General features: G+C 42.0%; 1 long non-coding RNA gene across 3 annotated transcripts; it reads left to right on the forward strand.

The window, feature by feature from the left end:
* The first annotated feature begins 3,622 nt into the window (after positions 1 to 3,622).
* LOC103654343 (uncharacterized) lies at positions 3,623 to 6,318 on the forward strand. Of its 3 annotated transcripts, none has more exons than XR_004857896.1 (4): positions 3,689 to 4,818; positions 4,954 to 5,343; positions 5,630 to 5,702; positions 6,117 to 6,318. It is a non-coding gene; the product is annotated as an uncharacterized lncRNA (long non-coding RNA). The 3 variants fall into 3 exon arrangements; XR_566035.3 differs by having other exon boundaries at positions 3,800 to 4,847; XR_566034.3 differs by having other exon boundaries at positions 3,623 to 5,343.
* The last annotated feature ends 2,942 nt before the right edge of the window (positions 6,319 to 9,260 follow it).

The following is a 9,260-nucleotide window of genomic DNA, read 5'->3' on the forward strand; positions in this document are numbered from 1 at the left end:
TCACCAGCCTTTTGAACGGTAAGATTTGTTATTCTTTAGTTATACAATTTCTAGTAGAGACAACTTAAGTATTACAGCTATGTGTTAGGGAGGGTTCAAGGAAAAGAATGAATTTTGTATTCAGCATATGTGCATAATAGGGCTTTGATTCTCAAGTCCTGCAATATTGGAAGTATGCATAACAGAGTTTATTAAAGAAAGAAATGTCCTCACTTGCTGGCAGTTTGTCCATTGTATTTTTGTAAATTAAGGTTATTAAAGAAAGAAATGTCCTCACTTCCTTCGAAAAATATAGTATCTCATGGGTTAATTTATGATATTAGCACTTGCTACGGCCTATAGGGTTTATATAGGTTCACGGCTTCTTATTGTCCACTAGGCTTCTCCAGCTGCATTGTTTTGTAAGGGACATAAACTAGCTAATTGTTGTCACTTAATTACTCCTCCATTTTCCCTGTTTATTAAACTGGTATATAGGTTCATGGATTTACTTATGCTTATTTTGACGTGTCTTTATGATTTATACAGGCTTACACAGACCTGTTTTGATAAGAGCCGAGCAGCGATTCTTCCATTTCGGACCACGACCTAGCTAAACGCTAATGGTTCCAAATGTCAGAAGTACCGAAGACAGGGCTAGCTCCTCGTTTTTTTGTCATGTCAAATAAATCGTGTATGATTGCAACAATATTGACAAAATATCGTTGTGCTTTATATTTTGATATACTGTGAACAAAACAAGTACCCTATGAGACCATCATGATTTATGCATTTTCAAACTAAATTTTACGACACTTCTTGTTGTGTTTTATGCTTCCATTAAAAAACAGTCTTACTGCGTTTTACGCCAAATTTATGACACTTTTTGATGTGTTTTACAGCAATCTCTTGCGAAGTGAGATTGTGCGCGTGTTTTATACAAAATCTCGTACTTATTTACGCTGTTTTAGCTCATGTTTTACGCTAAAATCATTCGAGCCAGAACCCGCGCACGATCGGCTGCACGCGATTTTCACGCTGTAATTTTTGGCTCCGTTTGCTGTTACAAAACAGATATAGGATTTACGCTAAATTTCGTACTCATTTACGTTATTTTAGCTCACGTTTTACGCTGGAATCGGCCCGAGCCAGGACCCCGCTCACGATCGGCTGCTTAATTTTAGGCCCCATTTGTTGTTACAAAACAGATATAGGATTTACACTAAATTTCGTACTCATTTACGCTGTTTTAGCCCACGGTTTACGCTGGAATCCGCCCGAGCCAGAACCACAACCACATACTGCATGATTTATGCTGTCAAGTACATGTCATTATGCAGTCGTAAACGCTGTCCACAGTGTCATATTCGTTCCACGTGATTCGGGCTTCAAAAGATTCCTTTATGCATTTTTACGCATCTTTATCCATATATATATATATGCATTCGTATATTGTGTTACGCTTATCGTCCTAGAATCTTGGCTGTTGACTGCATGGCTGACGCAAGCACGCGGGTGCTGAGTCGACCGCGTCCTGACTGGGGCTTCCATTAGTAGGGGAAGCCCAGGGCTTCCATTACCTCTTCCCTATCTCTACTACACCTTAAGGCTGGAGCGAGGGCGTCCACCACCCTCACCGTGCCCCCGCTCCAGCCCCCGCCCGCGCCCGTGTCGTCTTCCTCCCTGCAATCCCGTCCCCGCCCGCGCCATCCCTTCCCTGCAATCTCGCCCCCGCCAGCACGCCAAGCGTGGATCTCGCGCAACTCCTAGCGTGCAGCCACTGATGGCGCCCAGCAGCCGCTGATCCCATCCCCGCGCTCCCCTCCGCTACCCCATCCATCTCGCCTCCTCACCTCATGCCATCAGCGCGTTCGCGGCCCTCCGCCCTCGCCCTCGCCCCGTCGTTCTCGCGTCCTCCCTCTCCTGTAATAGTGCGTGGTGAGGACCACGCATATTCGATTTGGGCCAGGGGAAGGTCCGCCTCCGAGCTGTTCATGGAAGGTTCGTCTACGCGTCGCTCTCTACCGCTCGCCAATCTCGCGTCTGCCCGCCGCTCTCTTCCACCCTCCAATCTCGCTCAACCATACCCTGCACAATTAAACCCTAGTTGCGCTTCCTCCAGATCCCGGCATCTCGGCTCCATGGCCATCCTCGTCCCTCGCTCCAGCCTCAAATCTCACCCTGTCGATATTCGTTTCAGGGATAGTTGGCCTTGTCACGTTCCTGCTCAGGGACAAGCTCAGCTACATCTTCACCGGCGACAAGGTCATCTCGTGCACCGTCACTGACCTGTGCCCGCTGCTCATTGGGACCATCGTGCTCTTCGGGATCTAGCCCATGTTGTCAGATGGTTTTTCTATTTCCCTTATCCAAACTGAAACTGTGGTGCATCTTCAGAGTTCATACTTCACACTAATCCAAGTGTCACTACAGTTTTTACATAAGTTAGTTCACTGGACAGCAGACTTATCCACCTTCAGTAATGCATTTGTTGTGTTCTTCCCACTGATACCGAATTTTTTTCTCACTAGACAACGACTGATGAAAGGTGTGGGCGTTGGCTGCAGGTGGCAAGCAATGGTTTCCTACATCAACGTCGGATGCTACTACTTCATCGACATACCCCTCGGCGTGCTCCTCAGATTCAGGTTCGGTTTTGGGATCAAGGTAATTTCAGTTCTAAGAAACATGCCGTCACATATTAAACCTGCTTAGTTAAACTATAATTGGAAATGGTTACGAGTACCTATCCCTAACCCACACGCAAGTCTGAAAAAGGACCTGTGCTGCAGGGATTGTGGGGAGGCATGATCGGCGGTACCCTCATCCAAACACTTACTTTAATCTAGATCACGCTGAGGACTGACTGGAACAAGGAGGTAATTTTAAGCCACCGTAAAATTCCTTCATGTCACTGACAAATGATCCTCAAATCCATCACGCATGTTGATGTGTTCATCTTCATCCACATGCTCAGTCATTCTTTGCTTGTGTTGTGTGGCCATTTCTTCTATCCAATTGGTATTCTCTGCGTTTTGCATTGATTTTTTTGTGCTATAGTTTATATGTTCTTTTTTCTTGGCATCTGAATGTAAGTTGAGGGAGCGCGGAAAAGATTGGATAAGTGGGACGATACAAGGTGGCCTCTTCTCGCAGTCAACAAGTGATGGATGGTATTAGGAGTGGATTAAGAGTCAGTAAGCTTCTGCTAGCTGAACCAGTCTGAAATTATCTTGTAGTCGCCACCGCTAACTGCAATTCAAAGATGTATTAATGCATAACTTCTCTGGTCTCGACTCTCAGGAACATACCATAGTCAATTTCGGTTGATGGGGCCTTGGCTTGCCATGTGGGGAGCCGAACGTCCATTCAATCAGTATACATGTGGCCATGACGTTGGCATTGCTCTCGTAGTACAAGCGACCATGCCATTAGCTTTTTTGCCTCCAGTAGTTTTGGTGCATGCCTTGTCCGTAATTTTTTTAAACTTTTGTGTCCACCACTCACGTCACAGTTCTATCTTGCTATAATTTAAATGGAGATTACTTATGCTCGAATCTATCTTCTGGAGCTGCTGTCAGGCTCCCAATGTTACCGTCTACCTTTACCATATGTGGAGACAATGACATAGTTCTAGACAGATAGTTGTTGTAGTGCTCTCTTTCTAATTTATTATGTGTACTATATACTAATACACTCATCAAATTTCAGGATTTGGGGTTTGACGGGAAGGAGAAGGGGGAGGTTGTGGAGGCCTCAGCCTTGCCTGCTCGCGTAGGAGAATTCACAGTCACTGGATGTTGACAATAGTAACAATGTTGTGCTTGTCTCGGCTGCTGAGGAGAGGAGGTGATTCCAAGAATGAGTGCACTACCACTATTGGCTTCAAGTGGATGCTTAATCAGGCGATGACTAAAACATGCAGTATAGATAATTTAATTGGATATCATTTTTCATTTTATTTTCACTCAGTTCTAGTCCATTCACAACTAGGTATAGATGTGCTCGGAGCAGTTTTAAACCAAGGTTTTGTTCTGGTCTGGGGCTCAACCACCCATCCACCAGTTTGATTTGGTGTGGGTTGTGAGTATTTGTAGGTGGATTAGACTGGTTCGGTGAGGTAGCTATGCATTTATGGATTTAGGTTGGTTTAGTTTGGATCTAAGCCCATTAGCAGCTCTCATTTTGTGCTGACAGGTTGCCAAATTACAATTTAAAGTACCTGATTAGCTAATTTGCTATGTACTATGACATTTAAGTATTTAACGTATCAATAAGAAATTGGTTGTTTTATTAGTTAGTAGTACTTGGATTGATTCACATGCAACATTAATACCATCATGTTTAATGTTCTGTAATTTCCTGCCATCATGTCTGAAATAGAAAATAATCTTCATGGGGCTTTTAGATCGTCAAACAAAGTTTGGAAACAAGAACTCCAGTCTGGTGCCTCACATTTGATATTGTTGTTTTAACTGCTACTACTTACGTTTGTGTCTGATACTACTTCCTTAACTGGGGTGGAATATGAGAATATTGTGTCCAATGACAATAACTTGCAAGTTGCTGGTGTTGGCAAATATTATGTAGTAGCATCTTTTGCTTAGATATGTACTTTTGAGTATGGTTATGAGGATTTTTATGGGTCCGATTTTGCTTTTCATGTTATAATTCTATTAGTCTTCCTGTTTGCATGAGAGTAAAGCAGTTGTTGCCTCCAAGAACCATATGCTACCTGGTCAAGAAAGATGAGAGCGGGTGGTGGCCAAGGCTGCTGAAAAAGGAGGGCAAGGCACCTGTGTTCTTGAAGATTATTTTACCAAGTATGCCGATTGAAAGGTTACACTTTTTTGTTTCGTTCATGTGAGGTCTGCAACAGAAAAAACACGTGTATTTTTTGGCTGATTCTATTTTTCTTTAGTTGCTACCATACTGTTTATTTTAGCTTGAAGCTACATATAATTCATATTACAGTTAATGACTTTGGGATATGGAACGAAACAAAAAAGTATGCCGATTGAAGATTATTGAACGAAATCAATAGGGATATGGAACTGGTCATTGAGAAATATCACCAAGTATGTCGATTGAAAGGTTATATAGCTCCCTATTGATTTAATCTTCCCTTCATTTCAGTTTTTCCCCTTTAATATTTTGTTACACTTTTTTGTTTCGTTCATGTGAGGTCTGCAACAGAAAAAACACGTGTATTTTTTTGGTTGATTCTATTTTTCTTTAGTTGCTACCATACTGTTTATTTTAGCTTGAAGCTACATATAATTCATATTACCAGCATGGGTGAGTTTGCCTCCACGAGTCGTCCCTAGCGCAGCCACAACGTGAAGGCTGATCCCGCTTCCAGAGGTACTCATCTCACATTTATTCCCGTAAGGTCTATTGTGGTAGTTCCCAGATCTAAAATCTATGTGGCATGCCTTAAACATATCTATAGATGTGCCACATGTTTGTTTGTTCCTCTACCACGTCACATGTTTGTGAGAAATGGTTCGTGGGATTCTATTTCACATGAGCATAATTCATACTAACTTACTCCTATGCACGCTGATATCCATTAGTAAATGCAGTGTGGGACGCAAATCCATAACAGCTAAAGGGATTGATTTTTTTATATTTTCCTCTGCATTTCCAGCCTCTTGTATTGAGCATGTGCTGAAGTACAGAACTGGTCATTGAGAAATATCACCAAGTATGCCGATTGAAAGGTTATATAGCTCCCTATTGATTTAATCTTCCCTTCATTTCAGTTTTTCCCCTTTAATATTTTGTTACACTTTTTTGTTTCTTTCATGTGAGGACTGCAACAGAAAAAACAAATGGCAGGATGAGGATGATCAAGATGTTGGATGTTAGTATTTCAGTTTTGGCTGATTCTATTTTTCTTTAGTTGCTACCATACTGTTTATTTTAGCTTGAAGCTACATATAATTCATATTACAGTTAATGACTTTGGGATATGGAATTCTTTATTCATCCTGATTCATCTTGGATTTCCTCATTAGCTTAGTAGTTTGAGGAATTTCTATAACAGCCATGGTCTTCAAGTGATGTACTCTATGTTTTATGTACTTGATTTGAATGTTTATTTAGTAAACAACTTGGCCAAATGTTTCTCTTAGGTTCTGTCTTTGTGATCATATGGAAACCTCAAATCTTCGCTTCCCACTGTATCAAATTCCTTGGGATCCTTATGATGCAAAAAGAAGCTTATTCTCCTAAGATATGTGAGATGGCCAAGTTCTTGGGCAAAGACATTTGTTTGCTTGAAGACATCAACACCTTCTAACTGCTTCAATGCCATCATGCTTCTGATCCCAGCTGGTAACATAACTCCTTTGTCTACAACCTAACATGCCAATCTTTTAAGTTCAACAATACTTGCTAGCAATTTTATGGATTTCCCCATAGATAAGACATACTGAACATTTAAGAAATAAAACATCATTTCAAGAAATAGTAACTTCACGCTACATTCAAGATTTAGTTAACTGGATTGTTGGCTTGCTGCTATGGAAACATGTCTTTCAGCCTTATTAAAAAACAAAATCCTTCAGTCTTATTACTTGCCAAGTTTACAATGGGATCTGGAGGAGAATGTATGTTCTTTTTTGGTGTTATATACTTACGAGAAACACCAGTAAGGATATGGTCAATTAATTGAAAGAGACTATTTCTTGTTATAGGAGTGTTGAAACAGGAGTGCATCAACTTTCATGAGATAATGATTCAGTGGACGTGCCAATGACAAGGTCACAGAAGAAGCTATTCTTGAGGAAGCTATGAGTGACTGAAGGATTTCATTTTCCGTACTATCATGTTTCAACTTTCATTGGCCAGTCATCAAAGAAGTATGATGTGTTTGGATTTGGGGTTCTGTTAGTCAAGTTGATCACTGGTCAGATGGCGTTGGATTTTGGAAGAGTATCAAATCAGAAAGGTGGAATGCTCGACTAGGTAAGCATGCATCTTGTGTTTACTTATCCAATTTCAGATTTTCTTTAAAACTTATAGATGAAAATCGCCTATGTTTCCTTTATTATATTTTATACCTTGTTTTGCTTTGCCCTTCAGTTTAGTCTCTTGAGAGTTCTTGCCATGACCATGTTTCCAGGTTAAGAAACTTCATAAAGAAAAGCAGCTACCTTTCTTTGGTGGACAAAGGCCTAGGTAGCAACTAGGACAGGGTTGAGTCAGTACCACTTGTCTCACTGGCCTAGAATGTTCGAGGTGATCAGGTGGAAGGAGACGGGCTCACACAGAGATGGGAGGTGTCGTAGAACGTAGACACGCCAGAGTTCGTCTCATCGGAGCTCCAACTTCAAAAGTACATGGATTTTGCAGCGGACGAATGCTCGCTTGGTGTAGAAGCCATGGAGCTCTTTGGACCAAGGTGACAAGGTGACCATCTGATCGACCGGATCGGCCATCGCACAGGTCGTATAGGTGTATTGCCATATCAAGCCTATATTATTGTTGTATTACATTGGACGCATAGGGAAGGGAAAAATCCAGTGGATTGTAGGGTGTGATCTGTCTGTCTATAGTTGTGGTGGCATTCATTTGTGCAAATGATTTGTGATATATTGATGTCGAGAATACATATATTGTTTATTTCTATGTAATCGTTGCACAATATACTTTTATCAAACAACTTTTGTATTGTTGCAAGAGGCGACAAAAATATGATGGATTGTAGTGTGTGATTTGTCTATCTATAGCTGTGGTGGTATTCATTTGTGCAAATGATTTGTGGTATATTGATGCCGAGGATATATATGTTTGTTTTTATGTAATTGTGCGTACGTGGCAACGCACGGGCACTCACCTAGTGTGTGTATATATATATATATATATATATATATATATATATATATATATATATATATATATATATATATATATATATATTAAGACGGTAAGGGGTAGGTTGCCCCATTCCGTGTTCTGCCATTCCCATTCCGTCCTCACTGCAAAGCCCATTCCCATTCCCAGCTGCCTGTCTTTCTCATTCCCCCTCCCTGCAAAGCCCATTCACATTTCCATTCCCGGCTATCACGTGTCTTTCTCATTCCTCCTCCCACAAAGCCTATTCCCATTCCCACGTGCATCCCACGTCTAGCTAAAATTAAATTAAAAAAACAGGCTCCAAGGGGATTCGAACCCGCGACCTCTCAAATAAATGTGTTTGTAGCTACCACTACACCACATATGTGTTTATGTCTACATCTATTATAGTAAAAACATATAATACATCTCTCCCGAAGCCCACCTGCTACCCTTGCACAATGTGTAGTAGTAGATAAGTATCACTGAGATTATTAAATTATATTTTTGGATTGAGGGAGTAGTATTTAAAGAAGAGCCTTGCATGCAATTTCTTTTGTTTGAATAATGTTTTCAACTTAAATACTTTTTTTTGCATGTGTAACATTTATTCTCCATAATATTTTTCTATGGATCTAACTTATAAATCATTTTCATAAACCAATGTCAAAGATGAATCCATGTTTCTTACTTGGAAACCCCGAACAAACACCACTAGCACGAGGCGCTCGCGTTGGCGTCGCTCACCGACGACGAGAAGAAACTTGGCGACTGCCAGTTCGAACTCTGGAAGCAGTCCTACATGGCCCATGCGCCGCTATGTACGGCAAGCTCTGACGCAGCCGCCGCTTGGACGTGGTCCAGAGCGGCTGCACCGCGCTGTCCATCGTCAAACATGGGGACCTCATGGTCGTCGCCAATGTTGACAACTCTCGGGTTGTTCTGGGCATCGCAACCTACGACGACGCCATCACGCCGTCTAGCTCATCATCCACCTGAAGTCTAACCTGCCACGTAAGTCGCTACTGACCGACCATGAATTCTTGTGCGCTGGAATGATGACCATTGTTGTTGTTGTGTGAGTGTCCTCGAACAAGATGTATGTAGAGGAGTAGCACATCCGGTGGTGCAACGACCAGGTGTACTACCTCGCTGATGAGCCCGGGGTGCACTTCATTTGGCAGCCCAGCCAAGAGTGATCGGTACTCACCATATCGCGCGCGTTCGACGACTATTATATCAAGGGTTGTGGCGTCATCTCGACACCGGAGGTGAGCAGAGGTGGACCGACAACAATGACCACTCGCCATCGTCGGGGTACCTTTTGCGCCGGCCTGCCTTTAATTCTCTTCGCAAACACACACTTACATTTTTTGTTTAAGCAAGCGTGTATGGTGGTGTGTGCCTGATGACTAACGATGTACGACTGAACTTCTACC

Source organism: Zea mays, chromosome 4, assembly GCF_902167145.1.
Source record: "Zea mays cultivar B73 chromosome 4, Zm-B73-REFERENCE-NAM-5.0, whole genome shotgun sequence".
Lineage (NCBI taxonomy): Eukaryota > Viridiplantae > Streptophyta > Magnoliopsida > Poales > Poaceae > Zea > Zea mays.